We start from the raw sequence: 22,372 nt of genomic DNA, 5'->3' as shown, positions 1-22,372 counted from the left end.
AAATTTATAAATATATCTCTATATCAAATGTTTATCAATTTACCCTCAGCTATTGGAGTTATTATCTAAGGACAGTTGCCGATTTGCCTTTATTTATCTGACAAAATACAATCAAAACAAACCTCTGGTATCTCATAAGTGTTACAGCCGTTTCTAGGCAACTAAATTAAATATCAGATATTATTAATGATCATTTTATTATCAATAAAATGATCATTGACATGGGAAAATCAAAAGCACACAAATCTTCATTATAATATTCTCGAAAACAGAATAGCCGTTTGGGGCAAAAACAAGGTGAAATATTATTAAATAATTATATATATATATATATATATATATATATATATATATATATATATATATATATATATATATATATATATATATATATATATATATATATATATGTATATAACTGAATCACGAAAATATGGAATGTGATGAATATATAAATAAAGACAAAATCCATGTATATATACTGTATATGTATATATGTATATATATATATATATATATATATATATATATATATATATATATATATATATATATATATATTAATAAGGCCAACAGAATTCCTGTACTGTTTGACCAAAAGTAGTATATATTAATTAATTCAGTACAGATAATTAATTGTTATCAAATGAAATACAAAAATTTGTTTGGATTAGGAAATTTTGACGAAAATCGGCGACCTGAAATTTCAGTAAACAGCGACGCGGGAAAGTATCTGAGAGAGAGAGAGAGAGAGAGAGAGAGAGAGAGAGAGAGAGAGAGAGAGAGAGAGAGAGAGAGAGTTTCTTTTACTTGTAGACTTAGAAATTGTGGCACATGAATTTTAATTAAAAAAAATATACGAACAATATAAGTGTTTTTCGGTACAAATATAAACCACAAAGATTAAATTTCAATCATTGTTTAAATCGTAGGACATTTAGGAAAACCACTAGTGTAACGAATTATCACCTTTAAAATGTTGACGCATTTCGTTATTCGTTTGTTTGCTTTTTAACCCAATCAGGAGTCTGTTTTCAACCGTCTTGATGCATGGGCTCTCGTCATTGGCTGAAAGCTCTTTTGAAGGTTTTCAGTTGAGCTTTCGAGTGGACTGAGATCAGCCACGCCCGTTTCTCCTCGCCCATGAATATTGTTCTACAGATAATCAAGATTATTGTTTTTTTTTTAAGTGAGTTTGGTCAACCGAGGGATTTGACATATATCCAAAGGAAGGAGTTCGGTGTTGGCCCCTCAGAAAATTTTTCTTTGGGCCATCGGTGTTGCTTCTCTGGGGACTTCTGCAGTAGGAAACCGGACGAAGAGATTCGGGCACCAAGACCTTATCAGGTAAGGGAGGATTCCAATTCCAACAGGGAGTCAGTGGAATAATGATGGGCATTTGGTGAACAGTAATGTCGTCAGATTATCTGGTTGCTGCTGTTTTTTTTTTTTTCATGAAACCGGCTTTATGCCCTGTGCTGCTGTTTTTGCACTAAAGCGGCCTTATACTAGCACAGGTTGCTGCTGTTTTTTCATGAAACCGGCCTTATACCAGCACAGGTTGCTGCTGTTTTTTTTATGAAAGGGTTGCTGGAGAATTAGTGGTTTTCGGATCTTTCCTAGATAGCGACCCCAAGTTTTTAACCCGGTATCTGTATCCATCTTTGCGGCGTGTTTAGCACAAGCTCGTTGGGGATTTCCGTAAAAACATAAACAAAAGACCGTAAATATCATAAATATAATGACTCCCAAGAAATATCAGTCCTATTTAGTAATTGATTCGATTACGAGATGCTCTATGAGCAGAGCCCGTGCTGGCATAAAGCCACCTTAATAAAAAAAAAAACAATCATTGATTCAACCACGGGAATGAAAGTTTAAAATTTGGAAATACCTCAAAATTCGGGTTCTAGTTAGGGTATTTGAGGATTAGTTCAGTCGCCATTTATCTGAACGGTTTTTCGAACATTCCTGGATCTTACGGTAACATGACGAATTGCAATGATGAACATTATTTTGTTCCATACAACAACAGACTTTGAGAGGAAACCTTTCGAAAACTATTTATAAACGTCAAGAATTTTAAAGATTTTATCGAGTCGAATTCATCATCATTTTATATTCATCGGGAAAAATGGTTTAAAAAATGGTTTACAATTATAACCTGTTTAAAACGTCGTATAGTCACGTAACCTGTATATAAATATATAATTGATAATATATTTAAAGTGAAACATTAGAAATTTTGACAATTGATAACCTGTTTAAAACGTCGTATAGTCACGTAACCTTAGAGAGAGAGAGAGAGAGAGAGAGAGAGAGAGAGAGAGAGAGAGAGAGAGAGAGAGAGAGAGAGAGAGAGAGAGGAGAGAGGGAGAGAGAGAGACCTACATTAGTTAGCAAATACCGTCATGATACTAACTTAACTGTTATTTTCGAATTTTTAGTTTTCTGTAAAAGAAAACTATTGTGCCGGCTTTGTCTGTCCGTCTGCACTTTTTCTGTCTGCCCTCAGCTCTTAAAAACTGCTGCAAATTGGTATGTTGCTCACCCACCCTCCAATCATTAAACGTACCAGCCTCAGTAGTTTTTATTTTGTTTAAGGTTAAAATTAGCCATAATCGTGCTCCTGGCAACTATAGGACAGGCCACCCCCGGCCAGTGTTAAAGTTTCATGGGCTGCGGCTCATGCAGCATTATATCGAGACCACCGAAAGATAGATCTATTTTCGGTGGCCTTGATTTTACGCTGTAGAGGCTGTACAGAAAACTCGATTTCGCCGAAGAAACTTCGCGCATATTTTACTAATTTTTTTTATTTCAACTTTAGCAGCCTACCGCGTATGATGATCATACGCATGTAATAATTAATAATTCCTTCTATTCAAATGAATGTAGGAGTAATAATTATGCAAAACTTCGAATGAGACACCGGGAATCTTCTACCTAGAAATGACACCATATCACCAATTACTCTTTTTTATTTGGACAAAATTATATTGAAATTCAAAGCGAATGTGAATTTATTCTTAGCATCATCAGACAGATTTCGTAACAGTATATATGGTATATTAAAAATGAAACCAAAAGCGGTAATAACAAATTATTTCAACCGCTCTATTTCCTAAGTTGTCATTTACTTCGAATGAGTCAATTTTCAACCACTAAGAACTGAGAGAGCCAAAGGGTCGTTTACCTCGAGATTTTCTCATGATTTTCGACCAAATAAGCCTTTGGTGAGTGGAGGCTCCGTAGCATTGTCCTACTACACGATTCCAAGTCGCACTTGGTATTGAAATTTCAAGAATTTCAAACATTTGCTAGTTGGATGCCTCAGTTTATATATATATATATATATATATATATATATATATATATATATATATATATATATATATATATATATATATACATACATATATATATATATATATATATATATATATATATATATATATATATATATATATATTATATATATAGAAATCTAGTTCTCACGTCCATATGTTTTATATAAAAATTCGTCATTCTTAACAAATGATATCGGCGTCAATGACCTCAGTTGTCCCGATGCCAGAGAACATCAAATCAATCCAGTAATCGAACGACCAGTGGTGCATCTGCTTGCTCGACCCAATAGTATTTACTTGCCTTATGGCTCAAAGGTTGCTGGAATTGCAAGGCGAGAATACAGAATACAGAAGTGGTAATTGCTAAATAAGCATAGCCATTATAATACACAAACTGAACCTGTAAACTTGTCCCCTACCTAGTTCCAAAATTGGTTTACCTAAGGAAGTGCTCGTCTCTCTCTCTCTCTCTCTCTCTCTCTCTCTCTCTCTCTCTCTCTCTCTCTCTCTCTCTCTCTCTCTCATTGAATACTGTATGCTTAGACATTTCGTAATTTACAGAACACCTGTTATGTATGGACTGTATTCTCTGTTAAACGCTTTGTGTACATGGGCTTGTCTTCAAGTGCAAGTTGATTCCAAATATTTCGTTGATAATTTCGTCCTTATTAGGTTACCCGGTTACCAAATATAGTGAGTAGGTAGCCATTAAGTTCAATTTTTTTTTTTTTTAGTTGATTGATCGCTTAAAGTCCTGTTCGTTCCGGTCGTAAGTCATTTAGGCCGTAACATCCAAACCGGCAAAAGGCCGAAATGGGCGTATATAATACTTTGATCCCCGAGGGGCTAGTACTAAACACGGCATCCCAAGGAGCTCCCGCCATGTCTTTTGGCCTGTCCACACTAGCGGGCATGTCCGTCGGGCACTTCCAGCTGTTTCTGAAGCAGTGTTACCAGACAATCGCATCGTTCTGGCTCCACATACTCGGTCGGACAGTATAGTGGAACGGGTATGGGAACAGTGTTCGCCCATCGGGCAGCGCCCCGCTAGTATTGTTAGGGCTTTACGGCCTAAACTTCATATGGCCAAAAGTTGTGACGGCCTAACAGGTGCACGGCCGAATATAATAGGGTCTAATCGTCCCGAACTCATCGCTTAGGCGTCATAGAGGGTTTTTTTGTGTGTGATGTCTTCGATGTTTAATAAACTACGTTTTTGGTCAGCGATGATTAGACCTGTCGGAATCCTTCATACTTAAATTCTCTCTCTCTCTCTCTCTCTCTCTCTCTCTCTCTCTCTCTCTCTCTCTCTCTCTCTCTCTCTCTCTCTCTCTCTCTCTCGCGTCCTAAGTGCGCCTTCTTCCAGACTTGCCATTTGGTCTGCATCTTTATTGATGTAATATTTCCATTATTTCCCGACCGTTCCTACCGGTCTTCATCCTAATCCTGCCATATTTGCTGCATTTCTGATTAGAAAATGAGGAGGATTAGACGAATTAAGAATCCTTTTTGTTCAAGATACTCTTGAGATTCAGGTTGAAGTTTTCTGTGTTACCACAGGACCAATTTCGTATCGCCATGTGTCCATAATATCCAAATGGAAGGAACGAATAATCTGGGTCACTGAGTAACCCGTGAAGTGTTCCGCGTTTGATTGGATGACCTTAAACTCTGGAAATTATAGAGAAGGCCCATAATGCCCCGGAGGGTAACACGCCGCTGCTTGCAGCCAGCACGGGAGTAATAGTAGTAGTAGTAGTGGTAATAGGCCTGCTGAGGACCTCTGTACTCTGCCTAACCAACAGAAACGCAACAATCGCATTGAAAGGGATATTGTGTATAACAATTCATCTTCCAATGTGAGAGATCGATAATTTTTTCACTGGGCCAAGTGTGTGTGTGATTTTATCAAGAGAAATCGTGGAACAGAGCTTCACTGTCATCTCTGGATTTAGTTTTGGAAATAAGAAAGGCAATGTGAAAGAAGTTGTCTAGTTTAGTTCAAAGACAAGTAAAAGACGGGAAGTACAGTAATGTAGCTAGTATCACCATTTGTAGCAGCCCATTCCATCTTAAGCTGTTTTTTGGCGTGTTTTTAATCATGGGGTTTGATATCTTGAGCGCAGGTCATGGCCTGGTACCTCCTCAGTAGTTTTTCAGAGACTTATCTCAGGTTCCTCGGCAGTCTTTTAAATGCTGTGAATTACTTAACAATATTTTTTTGGATTTTATTCTAAGTATTGGAGTTGACGAGGTGCGTGATAATATCTTTAACTCCTGTGCGAATATTCATTTGCTTGTGTTGAATGATAATAAAAAACCTTCCTTTCGATACTCGTCCTTGTTCTTGGTTCTTAGGTGATTTGAATACACGCTGTAAACACAGTTACAACTGTTTTTGTCTTGATAACTGGTCGTTGATATCACTCGAATTCTACTCGAGACGGTCTTTCCGTCTGGGTGATTCTTCTTACCAGCTGATGGTCCGCCTACTACCGAAGGATTGTGAGGAGGAGACTGTTGTCAAGAGGACATTCTCAGGTTCTTCGTAAGCATAGTAGTTCAGACCTTGAAAATGCCATCTTGCCTGAGACACTTGACTATGCTAGCTATGACCAAGTGTGCAAGACTGATGCTACTATTGGGTCAGGTTTTACAAGGAAGTGTATGATTTTACAATAGTTTATTTGCTTTAGTTTGCTCTAAATTCACCAATTGACACGCACATTTGAACTGCAGCCATCCGTGAAATCGTGCTTTCATTGTTCCTAGCTGATTGCTCTCGCAAGAAAAGGTTCGCTGACCGTGGACTGGTATCTGTGGTAGCCCCACCGGTCTCTTGATGTTGAATGACATTTGCGGGTTTCCCCTTTTCTTCCGTCATCGTCAGTTTCAGTTGTGTCTTCATTCCGCATTGTCTTCAGTAATGCCCAGCTGATGGAAGCTTACAGTTCACGCTGTCATTTTAAAGGATGGTGGGACATTTATAGTTCATGCCGTTCCTTATGTACGGTGTTCTTAATTGTTTTTACTGCAACAAATAAAGAATCGGAATTATCACCGAGATAGAGAGCACATTAATACCATGATTTGCGGGTGGGGGGGCAAGAGTTCCAAAGCGCTACCTGTCACTACAGGCACTCCCCCTCCCCACCGGTTTCTCCACACACACACACACACACACACACACACACACACACACACACACACACACACACACACACACACACACACACACGGGTTTGAGAAAATGATTCACTGCCATCCAGCAAAGAGAGAGAGAGAGAATTATTCACCCAACAGAACTTGGCAACAATTATTTATCTGAGTTTTTCATGAGCTTTGCTTTCCCAAAATTGACATTGACTTTCATCCGCCTGACCATTAGGCCTCTTCATCTTCTTCTGCAGTGGGGTAGATGAAAGTGACAGTTTGAATTGGCAGAAAGGACCCCCAAGATACTGAAAAGGCAATGTCTTCATCCCGAACATAGGAATGGCCAAAGTAGCAGCAGCAGAATGCAGAGACTACAATGCATCGTAACTTGAACCATTACGTCACAAAAGTCGTGTCTGCTGTAAATAATGTTTGTTTCTGACATGCCCGGCTGCTGAGTTGTCCATTCATACTGAAAATAAAAGTATATTATGCGTTTATGCGGTATGTATCAGTCTGCAATGCGAAAGCCCCATTGTAAAGTATGTAAAGGATCATGGTAGCCCCTAGGCTTACGCAGCTAGGATCATCGTTGTTAGTAGGCTTCTCTGAGTGGTTAGTTCTCTATCCAGTTGTAAACAGCCATCATTCAGGAGTAAAAAAATTTTCTAATACCTATAGATACAAGTAGGTTAGTGATGACCAAAACCAGGTGAAAGGCACCACGTTTGGTATCAGTCTTACCTGTAACGACAAGGGTGGCCTTGGCTTGTTCTCATTTCTCAAATCTTGAAGAATCTCATCGTCAGTGAACTTTATCCCAATCAGACAAAGGCTGGATGGATGCAGTATGATGCTGCCTTTTGCACTCGAGATAGGTTGGGTTTTTGTAGGAAAGTGGAGGGCATTCTCTCATGATAATTACAAAATATAAGAAGCGCCATATTTTGAAAACGTACAAGGGCCCGTCAGAGAGGGAATTATCCCTGTGGAGGGCTGTACATAAAACCAAACAAAGTGAAACAAAGTGAAAGTGATGCCCCTTAGCGCAGTTGGCACGTAGACCGACTGTTCTGTATGTATCTGAAAGTACCAGGTATGAACAGCATTTGTTTTATTCCATGAAAGCTGCCATCGCCCGGTTTTCTCAGGCTTCAGAATCGTGGTAAACAGTCTGACCCCACTGCCAAGGGCAGGGTCTGTGTCAGCGAAGGTGCTGGTGATTTTTAGGGTCTTAAGGGCATTAGGGTCGCTGTTATTTTAAGGCGTCTGCTCAGTTTTTAATCGTATGATTGTGTTGCATCTCTGCATTTCATATTGAATGTCAGCACCTTTGCGGTTGCCTGTAATAGGTACTAGGGTCTTTTAGCAAATAATGTCCCTCCTTCCTGAGTTAAGCCAGCCAGTAGGAGGACTTGTGTGTTCTCAGATCACCACCTCCTTTGAGTGTGTTTTCTCTCGGGGTTTCAAATGTTTATAAATCATACTGATGTCATCATCAAGGAAAATATCACTGCTCCAGCATGAATGGAGAATATATTATCGTCGCACCAATCCCTCGTGGCTGCGTAAGCAGGGTGAGGGGTGAAAAGTCACGATGCCACATGTTCAAAACAATTGGGTGGATGGGTCATTTCATATATAGTCAATTATGAAATCCGAAAGTTGGTCGTAAGACAGTTTGCGACAATGGAATTAAGCCATTTATATTATTTAGCATCACCTGTAAATAATGTAATAGAATTTTGATGACAAAAATTTGACAGACTTGACACAAACGGTGCATATCTCTGGGAAACAAAATGAGGTCAGTTTGAGGTGGTACACATAAATAGCCATCCTGGTTAACCTAAATTTCGTTTTAGCTACCCCTCTCTCTCTCTCTCTCTCTCTCTCTCTCTCTCTCTCTCTCTCTCTCTCTCTCTCTCTCTCTCTCTCATCTGGTCTCAAAGTTATTCTTCATTCTTTGGAAAAATTTTGCATTATGTATATGATAAGGTAAATACTCCCGAAATTCATCAGGCAATTTATTTAAAAAATGTTGAAACTTTAGAAATATAAGAAGCTTCTGTTATTTATGTATGGCGGTCAGTGACTTACTGAAGACAAAAGCCTGTCAATGTCATAGTTATATCCTATACAGTCACTAATATAAACTTCACCTTTTTCACCTCTATGCTCAATTATAGAATTTAGCAATGTTCCTGTCAGTCATGGGTCCGTGGGTGGCGGGAGGGGGTGTTGGGGGCGGAGGTGGGGAGTTGTAAATGTGAGCTCTCTATTTCGGGTCAGTCAACTCTCGTTTGGGATTGATTTGTCAACGCATGAAATAAATCTAAGATTGTGTGTAGAGGAGAACTCTTTGAAAACCAAGGACTTGAATGAAGGTTAAGGTTGAGTGAGGTGTTCCTCTTTCTTCTTCTTCTTCCTTCTTCTTCTTCTTCTTCTTCTTCAATTCTTCTTGAATCCCAGGGGCTTGCAACAGAATGACTATCTGGTCTCCTTTATGTTCAGAAAATAAGAGGATTCGAGATTTCTGCCATTAATGTAATTGACGAGACGGGACATTGGGAGTGTGTGTGTGTTGAGGGGGGCCGGTGGGAGGGGAACAGGAGAGGAGGTTGGGAGCAGACTCTCTGGTAATGATGTGAGGGTATTACAGGGTGATGTGGAAAAAGGTTAGATCCTGAGGCCAAATGGGGAAACAGGAAGGAGGATGTTTTAAAAAGGTTCCTTCCGTGACCTCCTTTGAAGAAGTTAAAAGTTAAAAGGTTTAGCCTAACGGTTATATTTCGGGCTTTTGTCAAAAAAGCAGATGGGTATTTTTTTTTTTCTGACTGTGAAGGAATTCAATTTTATCCGATGTTTTCCACAGACGTACAGTAAGGACCGCCTTATCATGATATGACACTCTGGGCTCGTAATGCAGTCTTCTTCATGCTTGAAACACGTAAAGATATCTTGAATATTCTTTCAGAAAAACTCTTTTAGGTCAGTGGTAATTTTTTCAAGATGAGAAAGGCTACCATAGAATCCTGCCTTTTTTAGATGGAGGTAATCCATGATTATATGTCTAACTCTGCAGTTTTTTTTATTTGTCAAAAACCCATGAAATTAGTAGATCGTCCTTCACTGGGTCATTAGTTTTAATATTGATATCCGCTAATATATTGTTCATGCTAAAGCACTGTTTTAAGAAACCTGATGCCATAATTTGAATTGAACGGGTCCTCTGGTGTTGATTATTACTATTGACAGGATTGAAGACAAAGGTCCCTGTTAATTCAGTCTGTATTTGATTACTCTACTAAATAACATGACTTCACATATTAAGATAAGGTGTCCTTTGAGAATATTCAAATTGAGTTTGCTATGCTACAGAATCTCGTAACATCCAGAATTTGAAAAAAATAAAAGAAATGATAATTGTTTGTAGAACATTTGTCTTCCCATGAATCGAGTTGAAAGCAAGTGTATGATAATTTCTTTCTCTTTCAGTTAAGGCCTACCTGAGAACCTGGGATTTGGTGATGCCACAAAAGATAATGCGGCCGTAGCAAAGTGCCTTAGGCCATCTGATAATAGACAGGAACTCTCGAGCGGCGTGAAGATGTAGAAAGAAGTTTCAGGAAGAGGTTTTTTTCCTTCATGGTAAGTTGTGTGCAAGATAGTTGCATTCATTTTCTTGTACCTGTTCCAGCATATTCTGATAAAAGTGCCATTTATTTTGAGGCGTCATATTGCACAATTGCAAGGAATTCCTTACACAGTTTGAATTAATAAGCTTATTTCAAAACTAGTTTTTTAAGAGGTGCATTCATCATTTATTTCAAAATGTTTATCGCATCTTGAGAATGTGACAAGTATCAATACTGTTGTTTCTGGAATTACCACCTTCGTACAAAAGCACGAACCTGGGCGAGTGAATTGTGCCTTCATATCGTGACAGGTTTAACAAAAGTTTCTCTCTCCCTAAAATAAAATTTTCCTGTAACTGTACTTGTAAGAATGTTATGAAGTTCTTTCAGTTTTCAGGTTAACGATCCTCGACCGAGAGACGACTACATCCCTTCACTTCTGTGGAAGAGAATGATAAACTATATCTGGTTTCTCAAGTTCCCACCCTTGGATGAATGTTAGCACCCTTCAAAATAATTCATTCCAAGTAAGAAGTCATGATATCTATATGAGTTTATTCCTTTTGTAGACAAAATTATATTTATAATTGAATTATTGCGGTTCTTCTGAGCTTTCCTTTCTTTTAACCTCTGTAGTTGTCGCAAAAGTCGATGGTGATGGTATGTGCAGGTAAAATTACTTAATGACTAATTTATATTTAAAGAAAAACTCTTCTTACCCAACATTCCTTATAGAAGTATAATTGGCCTGAAAAATCAAAGTTTACAACGACAGAATTCGTGTTTGCTTAGGTACTGACTGATTCTCTTAGCTAGCGGCTATTTTCGTAGTTTTGGTTTTCAAAAACACTGAAAAAGACATCTCTTCATTTTACTTAAGGATTAAAGTTCCACAGTGAATCACTGTTATGCAAATTTAAGTAAGAATTCTTTGTGACAGAAGCTGTTGTAATTTTTAAATTAAATCCAATTTAAATTAAATTTAATTACATTTACATTACAATTACATTAAGGGATGAAGTTAGCCACCATGCCAGAAGAATTGTAGGTTTGGTGAAACTTTAAACCAAAACTGTAATATAAACCATTTGTTCTCCATCAAGCCTTGGTAACAGTGAAGGTCAAGGTGGCTTCATAAAGGCTGATCAAATGCTAATTGATCTGATGCAAGAAATTGTTGGAAGTTTCAAATCAAGGGATAGAGAAGTTGGTGCAAAGTTTTAGGGCTGAATAGTGGCTTTAATGCGTTCATGATATGATTAGCCTTGGCACAGAAAATGACTTTCATATTTTACCAAAACAGTTATCCGAAAATAGGCAACTGAAATCTGAAAAGCACCTGTTGTCGAATTACTGGCTCATTCCTGCTTTCTGCCAACGTCTCCCGAATCAGGTATATCGATTATATTTCCTATTCCCTCGTACACCTGTAACTTGCCTCTCTGGAGGCTGATTTTCCTTTGGAGCCCTCTAGGGGCTGATTTCCCTTTGGAGCCCTCTGGGGGCTGATTTCTTTTTGGAGCCCTCTGGGGGCTGATTTCTTTTGGAGCCCTCTGGGGGCTGATCCCTTCTGGGGCTGACTTCCCTTTGGAGACCTCTGGGGCTGATTTACCTTTGGAGCCCTCTGGGGGCTGATTTCCTCTTGGAGCCCTCTGGGGGCTGATTTCCCTTTGCAGCCCTCTGGGGGCTGATTTCCCTTTGCAGCCCTCTGGGGGCTGATTTCCCTTTGGAGCCCTCTGGGGGCTGATTTCCCTTTGTAGCCCTCTGGGGGCTGATTTACCTTTGGAGCCCTCTGGGGCTGACTTCTCTTTGGAGCCCTCTGGGTGCTGATTTCCCTTTGAAGTCCTCTGGGTGCTGATTTCCCTTTGGAGCTCTCTGGGGCTGATCTCTCTTTGGAACCCCCTGGGTGCTGATTTCCCTTTGGAGCCCTCTGGGTGCTGATTTCCCTTTGGAGTCCTCTGGGGGCTGATTTCCCTTTGGAGCTCTCTGGGGCTGATCTCCCTTTGGAGCTCTCTGGGGCTGATCTCCCTTTGGAGCCCTCTTGGTGCTGACTCCCCTTTGGAGCCCTCTTGGTGCTGACTCCCCTTTGGAGCCCTCTTGGTGCTGACTCCCCTTTGGAGCCCTCTTGGTGCTGATTTCCATTTGGAGCCCTCTTGGCGCTGATTTCCCTTTGGAGCCCTCTGGGTGCTGATTTCCCTTTGGAGCCCTCTGGGGCTGATTTCTCTTTGGAGCCCTCTGGGGCCTTATTTCCCTTTTAACCCTCTAGGGTTCATTATAGTTTGTTGACTCTGTCCATAAGGGTTTTCAACAGAAGGTTCAAAGAAGGAAAGAAAAAGCTGTAGGGATTAAGATGATAATGAAGTAGACTGTATTAAAATAGCGTGTTAGAGTGTTTACATCGTACGTTTCATGTACCCTAGGAAATCGCAGGATGTGTGACTGAACGTTTAAGAAAGGCCTCTGAAGAGTGGAAGGACGTGAAGTAATTGGTTGGGTGTCCTTTGGCAGTGTCCCTAGGTGTTTAAGTGGTGCTTCTACTTCGGCTGTATCAGTGTCATTCATTTACGATTATCATGAAATAGCTTTCACACAAACTCAGTTCCTTAAGTTGTGTTGGTTATAGACTGGTCTTTCCCTTTAGAGTAAAAATAATTCAGTTTGAAAAGTTTTACTTTGTTCAGTGTTTTTACCGTTCTGAAATGTATAAATGAGACGAAAAAGAGTTGAAAAACAGTCCCGAAAAATATCAGCATTAGTTTACAGAAGAGCTAAATTTAAAGCACAGTTAGAGCAAATTTAAGTACGGGCTTACGGAGAAACATTTTCGTTTTTTTCGTTTTTTTTTTTTTAGCATTATTGAATAGGGTGTTCCTGTATTTCTAAGGCAGGCTTCTCAAAGCAGTTTACTGTTATTTTTTTTTAAATGAATTGAAAGAAGGGGGTCCTTGGTTTATCTACTCCATCGAGGTCGGTAATACTCTTACAGATTAGGAAGATATCATCATCATCGTCATCGTCACCATCATCATCACCATCATCATCACCATCATCACCATCATTATCATTTTATGTCAGCTTTTCCCTTGAAGTTCTCAGACGTGGAATGGGTTGTCTCCACTCCCCTCTGTTTGGTGCACTTCTCGGCTGAATCCCCACCAGACCTATCTCCTTTTTCTGTCATTTCCTTATTTTTTGCTACTTATTTTCTGCTACTTATTTTCTGCTACTTCCTTATTTATTGCTTTTTTGACCAGCGTTTCCTTATCTTTCTTTCTGATCTGTACTAAACCATTATCATCTGCTTTCGAAGCCCACATTATACTTTTATCAGAGCTCTATGTTTCTGCTGCACTGAGTTATAAAAAGCCTTATGAATGCATCATAATTCATAGTTTGCATGATAATAGGGTATTTTTATGGTAATCATTTTCCATTTCACAATACAGGGTTCTTCTCGTCGGTACTAAATTTTCAATACTCCTGAACAATCCAGTGTCCCCCACGGCATTATGGTTTTATCTCTTTTAAGACCTGAACTTTTGACCACAGTGTGGTGTCCCACCTTCATGTTACGTATTTTGGTCACTGTGAGTCCCTTCCTCCTCGAATATTTTGTAATCCTGGACATCTCTTGGGTCACCATCTCTAATACTGACCATAGTATCGATTTCACACTCACAAGTTTCCCCACAGCAATTATATGGCCACTTTCCTGACTGGGCCTTTCCTTTCCTTTCCTGCTAGTCACCATAAGATCCGTTTTGTTTACGTTTAATTTCATTCTCCCCTCAAATCCTATGGTACTCTGTGCCTTTGCAATGTCCCCCCCCCACCCCCCGAATGTCGTGCTCTTCAGTACTCCTCCAAGATGTAGAAACACGTAAAATTCTTCCAAATTTTTAGCATCTCATTCCATCTCCTTTTGCTTTGTAGGTTCTCATTGTCATACACTTCTGGCCCTAACCATTTTTTTTTTGTCAGAATTTCCTATATGCTGAGAGTTTGTCAGTGACTGGATCACTTGCTTATAATTCCTTATATGGGCCTTAGGAATTTTCTTCTTTTTAATCTCTTTACAGAGTCCCAGGAGGGCTTGAACTTTAACTTCAACTATTATAATGGCATATTCTCTACTGGGCCCTTCATCATGTAGCACTCTCTAGCTTGTCTTTACTTTCCTCATCCAGACGATTTTCAAAATACTGTTAAAGTATTCCATTGGGTTTCTTTTAATTTCATCTCCATTTTCATCTTTCCTTGACATGTTTTCTGTATATTTCTTTTTTTCCTTCTGCTGTGTTGATCTGATTCAGTTCCTCCCACTTTCTTTGTCCTTGCCACATGCCTTTTGGTTTAACCTCTCTCTCTCTCTCTCTCTCTCTCTCTCTCTCTCTCTCTCTCTCTCTCTCTCTCTCTCTCTCTCTCTCTCTCTCTCTGTAGCTTTAAGGCCGTCTTTTTCTCTCCTGTAGGCCCTTGTAGTACATCCTGATTCTTCCACCATGTCTCTGGATGTCCCGTCTGCTGTCAAACTGCATATTTCTATGCTTTGTTTACAGACACTTTTCCTTAATGTGTACACCTTTTAGACTTTTCCATCTTTCAGTCTCTATGCTTTTATTATCCTTGTCTTTCTCTTCATCCTTATTCCCCATAATGAAATAAAATATTTTTTAAATTTTCCACTCTTACATGATATCCACTTCTCTTTGGGCTGCTTAAACTGCTTCACCCTCTACCTCCATTGATCAGCCTGGTTGTGGGCAGTATAACGAGAACTCTGGTGTTGCCTTTCATTTGTATCTTCAATATTCTTTCATTTATTTGACTAACTCTCGTCCCATTTGCTATTTCCAGCTAGAAGGAACCTGCTCCTTTCTAGTGTTAACATGTTAACTGTTGAATGGTGCCTTGGCCAGCTTGGTATGAAAATTATTTGGCAGTGATTTCACAAAACTATTCAAGGGAGATTGGTGCTCCTAATAGTTTGGCTATTAGATAAAGCCTTCAACCACAACAGGAGATAGAAGTTTTATTATTATTGTCACTCTGCATAGGAATGTGAATCGCTTCATGGACTGTTTAGTTTTCCATCATGTAGGCCTAGTTGACTGGCATGGATATTCAGGAAGGATTTAACCAATCGATATCCAGAATGTTTACTTATCTGTCATAAATTTCCTCTGATAGGCATCCTTGACTGGCGTAATCGTAGACTTTGTTGATACATTTTCTTCATGACATCGTGGTGTTGTTTTTTTCTGTTCATGAGCACGTCGTGCGCTGTTCTAGGAAAGGCAAAACGATTGTTTTTTTGAGGAAAGCCAAGAAGATTGGTTTTTGAGGAAAGGCAAGAAGATTGGTTTTTGAGGAAAGGCAAGAAGATTGTTTTTGAGGAAAGGCAAGAAGATTGTCTTTTGAGGAAAGGCAAGAAGATTGTCTTTTGAGGAAGGCAAGAAGATTGTTTGTCTGTGCCAATTTGAACATCGAATGACAGGGACTTTGCTGATTTCAGTATTCGGGTCTGCTGTCATAAAGAACTGACTTTATCACTTATAATTTCTGTGGTTTGATATGTGTGTTTTGTGTGTCATTTTAAAGCAATGGTTCTTTTTGAGGGCAATCAGCAGTTTCCAGGGAAGGGCAAGAAGCCCTTTGAGGAAAAATTAAAAATCCTCTAATTATACTCTTTATTCTCTTTACAAAAGTCGCTAAGAAGCAGTGTCAAGTATGTCACTAATTCATTCCCAAAAGAATAAAAACACCCCTTCTCTTTCTCTTGCCTTTTTTTTATTTTCCTTCAAATCTGGGAGAGGAATTTTACTCATAGATGCAAGGGGGGCGTGGAGGGAAGGACCAACTGTTAGAGGGGGCGTGGTAAAAAAAAGGTTAAGAATCACTATTTTAAAGGATCCAGGCACTGGCTGCTATATCTCAGGCTTGATTAAGATGAGAGGATTACCTCCTTTTTACTTGTATCATCGAATAAAAGGCCATTCGCGACACAGCTTCCGCTTCGCTGTCGCTTTTTGGATTTTGAGGAGTGAATAACTATCGGATCAGTATTTCCTCATCCGATTCAGTAACAGTCATCACTTAACAGTAACAATCTGTAGTTTGGAGCTCGCTGTCTTCAGGCTTGTTGTCACAGTCGACATTCCTTCTCTTCAGTCTTGTTGATTCCTATTTGCTTTCAGAAATTAACTGCTCTAGTTCTGCACAGTTTCTCTCGATTTATTATCTACTTTATTTTTATTTTTTGCAGAAAAAAACATGCGTATATAAAAAAATAATTATTTGCTTTAATTATTCATAGGCATCCTCGCACCCCTGGTTAAGAACCACTGATTTAGTTAGATACAGTGTGTGTGTGTGAAACGAAAGCGTATTGTTATTGCCCGGTACAATGCCGGGTGGCATTGGTAAAGTGAAATTGAATATGCTTATCAGAAAGTGTTTCTAAACAATTTGCCATAGGACTAGAACTGGGAGAGTTTTTAGACAATCTGGCAGTCTTTGGTGTGAAGGAATGAGCCCTAAGTAAGAAATAACCAAAGATTAAACAGGCATGTGTGGTTAATCGAGTTACTGAAATAAAAACAAAGCTTGAGTTTATTCTTTAAGTTACTTGTCTTTCCAGTTAAAAAGATTTTTCTGCTCAGTCAATGCAGACCCAAAATATTCACTTAACTATACCCTATACTCGGGGATCAGATGTGATCAAGTGCACCTAGGGACATTTTTGATCCCCAAGGGACCAGTACTGAACACGACGAAACTGTAGAAACACGTAGGTAGACCGCCTACTATCGTAGCACCCTATGATCTTTATAGTGGCTGACATTAAAAGCCTCTTGAATATAGTATGAAAGGAAAAGGCAATACCATACTTCTTTTATTCCCGTCTGAGTAGTTATAGTACTAACATACTGCCTCGTGAAGAATGAGATGGTGGCGTAGATCCTATAAACAAAGTGTATAGAATTCATGTCTCTTACCTTGTGAACTTGCATGGCCTGAAACCAGTAACTGTATAAGTCTCTCTCTCTCTTTATAGTCTCTCTCTCTCTCTCTCTCTGAAGGAAAAGGCAATGAATACTTCTACAATAACGATTTATTGGTAGTGATCAGTTTTTAAGACATTGCAGCCGTAATAAAAATGATAACACTCTCTCTCTCTCTCTCTCTCTGAAGGTTGATACAATAACGATTTATTGGTAGTGATCAGTTTTAAAGTTTTTGGACATTGCAGCCGTAATAAAAATAACAATGTGTAATTAAGAATATTTGCAAATAACTGAAAAATTTAATTCCCATGCCGTTCTTCTCTCTCTCTCTCTCTCAACAGTATCGTCGTGGTCTATGTAAATTTTCGAAATACCTTCTTCGTTGAATCAGTGTTTTAGTTCAAATAAGCTCCGTAAATCTGACTTATCCTATGTAACGTTTGATTAGTGGTACCTTAAGTTCCATTTAGTTTGCCATGTAACGTTTGATTAGTGGTACCTAAAGTTCCATTTTATTTGCCGCTATTATTTTCCAATTTTAGAGTTACCCTAGGCCTTCACCTTTGCTGTAGAGGAGGTTAGTTACTGGTTGGCTGTGTACTGCAAGACAGTTTACACTGTCTAGTATAATTATAATGTCAGTATGTTGCTAAATTGAATAGTTTTGATAGTTGTTTTTACGGAGCAGGGAATTTAGGAACATCGCATTTTCAGCGGATTTAGTACTCTCACGCAGTGCTTTCAGCAAGTGTGTGTGTGTAGGTTGTGACCAAAAATACACCCGATATACTTGCCGTTTCGTGTCCTAGTATTTTGTTCATACACCAGAAATCCTAATAATTTCTTTGACCGCACTTCAGGTTATATCATCTAACTGGCCAGCACTTGCTAACTATAATTGTTTTACAGATGGGAAGGTCGCCGTTGGTAGCAATTCAGCAAGTGAATGAGGAGTGTATGGAAGAAAACTGGCTCCTCCTTAGCTCCGGACGGACGCTGTGGAGAATCTACGGGCCGTCCTCACCTGTATACTCGAGGCAGTTGGCCCCTGGTTGGAGCGAGGAGGTCGCCGTTGGTAGCAATTCAGCAAGTGAATGAGGAGTGTATGGAAGAAAACTGGCTCCTCCTTAGCTCCGGACAGACGTTGTGGAGAATCTACGGGCCGTCCTAACCTGTATACTCGAGGCAGTTGGCCCCTGGTAGCAATTCAGCAAGTGAATGAGTGTATGGAAGAAAACTGGCTCCTCCTTAGCTCCGGACTGACGTTGAGGAGAATCTACGGGCCGTCCTAACCTGTATACTCGAGGCAGTTGGCCCCTGGTAGCAATTCAGCAAGTGAATGAGGAGTGTATTGAAGAAAACTGGCTCCTCCTTAGCTCCGGACAGACGTTGAGGAGAATCTACGGGCCGTCCTAACCTGTATACTCGAGGCAGTTGGCCCCTGGTAGCAATTCAGCAAGTGAATGAGGAGTGTATGGAAGAAAACTGGCTCCTCCTTAGCTCCGGACAGACGTTGAGGAGAATCTACGGGCCGTCGCAGTACCTGATCAGTTGGCCCTCGGTAGGAGCGCCCTATTAAAAAATATAGAACTACAGAGCCAGTTGGCAACAGACGTTCTACGTTGCCGTATGCTGGGGTACAAGTAGGTTCATTAAAATGCTGTTATTCAGCAAGTGTGCTTTTGTTTACTGTATAGTAGTATCGTTCCTTTCAGTAGAAAAAGGCGGGGGGGCAATGGAATATATTCAGGCTCCCAAGTAGCTTTGTCTGTAGTGACCGCCAGGATCAGGCAGCCGCCCAGCAGCAAAAAAAAAAAAAAAAAAAAAAAAATCAATATGAATTTTGTAAAGTGAAGCGTCCAGAAATTTTTTTTTTAAACAGCCCTGGGTTACCGGCTTGATAGTTATTGAGACACCGTTTCGACGGTCGTCTTGTTCGACGGTCGTCTTGTTCGACGGTCGTCTTGTTCGACGGTCGTCTTGTTCGACGGTCGTCTTGTTCGACGGTCGTCTTGTTCGACGGTCGTCTTGTTCGACGGTCGTCTTGTTCGACGGTCGTCTTGTTCGACGGTCGTCTTGTTCTCATGCAAGTCCCTTTGCTCTCTCTCTCTCTCTCCTGCCTGTAAAATAGGAAGAGATCAATTTAATATGGTGTCCAACGGGGTACCTAAAATTTTGTGACGAACTAATTTTGCGACAATGGAATAACAAATTTTTTGACAATGGACAAAAAATAAAATTAAAAAAGCAAATGATTAAATTCTGTGATAATGAAAAGACAAAATTAAAAAGCAAATGATTCGTAAGCGCAAATGATTCGTAAGCATGAAATTTTAAATTGAGGAAATTAAGATTCTGTAACTGGCATGACAAGATTGAAAATGATTCTGTAACTGACATGACAAGATTGAAAATGATTAAGAGTTTGTAACAAGGACATGACAAGATTACAAGCTAATGATTTATAACACTTGAACGGTGAATAGGCTAAGAAGAAGCACTGCTTATTTTTAAGTACTGGACAAAAAATAAAGCCCTTTTTCTTGCATATTTAAGTCTCAATCTCTTGTTAGAAAGGCACTTTGATGGCCCCTTAGCCCGACAGACGCTGAGGAATAGCCTCCTAACTCGTATACTTTGGCCAATTCAGCAAGTGAATGAGGAGTGTTTGAAGAAAACTCCCATGTAAAGCCTTCAAGTACATCAAGAACACTATATCGAGATAAATACGCAAGAGAAGAGGGGCTTATTTATTATCCTACTCTCTAAAATACGCATTTTCCCGCCATGATCTTCTCTTTGCAACTGTGTGTCATTTCAGTCTCTTTGCAACTGTGTGTCATTTCAGATGTGAAAAAAGCAAGTTAACAATGCTATCAAGAGTATATATAAATCTCAAAACGAAATCAAATCTACATAAAAGCATTCCAAGCTCAACCATTAGCCAAAATTCTCACTAAGAATCACGCCCCCCCGCCCTTCAAAGTACTGAAAAAGTTATAAGGGACTAAACACCACATCAAAAGATACAGTGAGACTAACAAAAGCCAGAACGCTCATTAAAATCAACAGAATTTTTTATCTCTTTGCAAATGCCATTTAAAGGCACAAATTTCCTCTGGAACGAACACTAAATCCCTCTTCCCTGGCGTTTTTAAATCAGGAGAGGAAGAGACTGAAGTAAAGAGACAACAAATATGACCTAGGGTATTTTGTAGTCGGTTCGCGCTAGAAAAAAAAATTGAAGTTTTAGCAACCGTAAATGCTGAAAACACTGAATATTCCTACTGTCTTTGGAGGACATTGCTGTTTCTTAAGGCTAACAAGTCTTTGCTTGATAACACAGAGGAATAGCCACTTCGACCAATAAATTGTATCAATACGGTATTAATTTCATCAAATTAATCAAGAGAGCATATAGGCCTACGCTGTTCCATCATTACTAACTTCTCCCCGCCACCCTCTATGCATAAACCTCAGAGATTTAGAGCAGAATTAAACCTTTATGCAACATGTCATGACAAGTGCCTTCCATCAAATCGCTGACATTAGTGCTAATATAAGCGTCTAACAGAGAGAGAGATACATGAAATGGAAAGGCTTATCATGAAAAATAAACATTAAAGTCCATATAATTCGTACACAGGTACCCTGGCCTTACTATAAACCGCATATTATTGTTAAAATAGTTTTACCAGACCACTGAGCTGATTATCAGCTCTCACAAACGAAAATTTGGAACAATCGTGGGAGTAGGCCTACCACCACCATTACCACCAAGAGAGGACACCAACCCAGGTCAGAGTTGCGAGGACCAAAGCAGAACGTCGTCTTGTAATCTCAAACACAACAATAAAAAGTTCTTGCAATTTCAAGGGCACTTTGAAAAAACGCTTGTAGTTTCAAAGGCACTTTGAAAAAGCTCTTGCAATTTCAAGGGCACTTTGAAAAAGCTCTTGCAATTTCAAAGGTACTTTGAAAAAGCTCTTGCAATTTCAAGGGCACTTTGAAAAAGCTCTTGCAATTTCAAGGGTACTTTGAAAAAGCTCTTGCAATTTCAAAGGCATTTTGAAAACTCTGGCAGTTTCAAAGCAACTTTGAAAAACTCTGGCAGTTTCAAAGCAACTTTGAAAAACTCTGGCAGTTTCAAAGCAACTTTGAAAAACTCTGGCAGTTTCAAAGCAACTTTGAAAAACTCTGGCAGTTTCAAAGCAACTTTGAAAAACTCTGGCAGTTTCAAAGCAACTTTGAAAAACTCTGGCAGTTTCAAAGCAACTTTGAAAAACTCTGGCAGTTTCAAAGCAACTTTGAAAAACTCTGGCAGTTTCAAAGCAACTTTGAAAAACTCTGGCAATTTCAAAGCAACTTTGAAAAACTCTGGCAATTTCAAAGCAACTTTGAAAAACTCTGGCAATTTCAAAGCAACTTTGAAAAACTCTGGCAATTTCAAAGCAACTTTGAAAAACTCTGGCAATTTCAAAGCAACTTTGAAAAACTCTGGCAATTTCAAAGCAACTTTGAAAAACTCTGGCAATTTCAAAGCAACTTTGAAAAACTCTGGCAATTTCAAAGCAACTTTGAAAAACTCTGGCAATTTCAAAGCAACTTTGAAAAACTCTGGCAATTTCAAAGGCACTTTGAAAAGCTCTTGCAATTTCAAAGGCTACCGCGAGAGTTCTTTGGAGTTCTGAACGCAAGTGAAAAGCAGCACCAAGAGTGAGTATAGTCATAAAGAGAGCTATTGACCTAGTCTCAAAAAAGGCCTTCCTTGCTAAACAGTGACCATCAATTGTCAAGAATTGCGTAGACAAAGCGTCGGTCTATACAAATAAAAGACTGGGGTTTCAAGGGATGGCTGCTGCTAACGCCTCTATATAAAAATACCAGGCAGAGCTACTCCTATTTGCGACAGAGTATAACAGTTGGGTTAAACGAAAGGTTTGACCAGCTTAAAATCACAGGGAGAGAGGGCAGAGTAACCTTGTACTGTATAATTCAGCTTGTTATATAGGAATGGAATGGAATATAGAATCCAGGCCAAAGCAGGTAGGTTTGAAAGGTGTAACAGGAGGAAAACCTTGCTGTTGTACTAAGAAATAATTGTTAGGAGAGGGTGAATAGTAAGATGGAAGAAAGATAATATGAATGGAGGTACTGTAAAAGGAACGAAAAGGGTTGCAGCTAGGGCCCGAAGGGGCGCTGCAAAGAACCTTTAGTAATGCCT

At 39.4% G+C, this 22,372-nt stretch overlaps 1 long non-coding RNA gene across 1 annotated transcript; it reads left to right on the top strand.

The window, feature by feature from the left end:
- Positions 1-1,023: 1,023 nt before the first annotated feature.
- On the top strand, positions 1,024-18,817 carry LOC136826448 (uncharacterized). Its single transcript, XR_010849608.1, has 4 exons — positions 1,024-1,347; positions 10,005-10,157; positions 10,535-10,671; positions 18,058-18,817. It is a non-coding gene; the product is annotated as an uncharacterized lncRNA (long non-coding RNA).
- The last annotated feature ends 3,555 nt before the right edge of the window (positions 18,818-22,372 follow it).

This window comes from Macrobrachium rosenbergii, chromosome 41 (assembly GCF_040412425.1).
Source record: "Macrobrachium rosenbergii isolate ZJJX-2024 chromosome 41, ASM4041242v1, whole genome shotgun sequence".
NCBI classification, from domain to species: domain Eukaryota; kingdom Metazoa; phylum Arthropoda; class Malacostraca; order Decapoda; family Palaemonidae; genus Macrobrachium; species Macrobrachium rosenbergii.
Note: the sequence above shows the minus strand (reverse complement) of the source record. Positions and strands in the feature narration are given on the sequence as shown.